Genomic DNA, 555 nt, shown 5'->3' with positions numbered 1-555 from the left:
TGACTTCGGTAGACTCTGACGCCAGTGATACCAGACGGAGTAGAATTTAGAACTTCTGACTTTACGCTAAGACGTTCAAAGGTTCATTTTCCTTTGGAAGACAGACAAACGGATCTAAGAGGTAGGTGTGAGCGAAAAGAAATGCACTTTTTGTACCTTTTTGAAACATTTAGCGAAATGCACAGAATTACGAACCACTGTAATAAACAAAGTTAGAATGAAACACATATCTCCTTTTTCATTAAAATGGAACTGATATTCTAATTAATATTCGTCCTTTTCACTACGTAGATGGCAATGCGTTTAATACTCATCAATTCATTCGCATTGTCCAGATGAAGTTTAACTTTTCCCACTGATTTAAGAACTGTAATCAGTTTTACTTTTCTCAAAAATTATAGAAACCTAGAGGGAATCATTTTACTTTAGGGTCGTTATGCCTGATTTATATGACGTATGATATAAGCACATGTTATAGTGCTGTAATAGTGCCAAATGGTTGTTGTACATAATACGTAGCGTTGTACAAAGCTGTACAGGATGATCTTTGGTCTG

Source organism: Penaeus monodon, chromosome 27 (genome assembly GCF_015228065.2).
Source record: "Penaeus monodon isolate SGIC_2016 chromosome 27, NSTDA_Pmon_1, whole genome shotgun sequence".
NCBI classification, from domain to species: Eukaryota; Metazoa; Arthropoda; class Malacostraca; order Decapoda; family Penaeidae; genus Penaeus; species Penaeus monodon.
Note: the sequence above shows the minus strand (reverse complement) of the source record.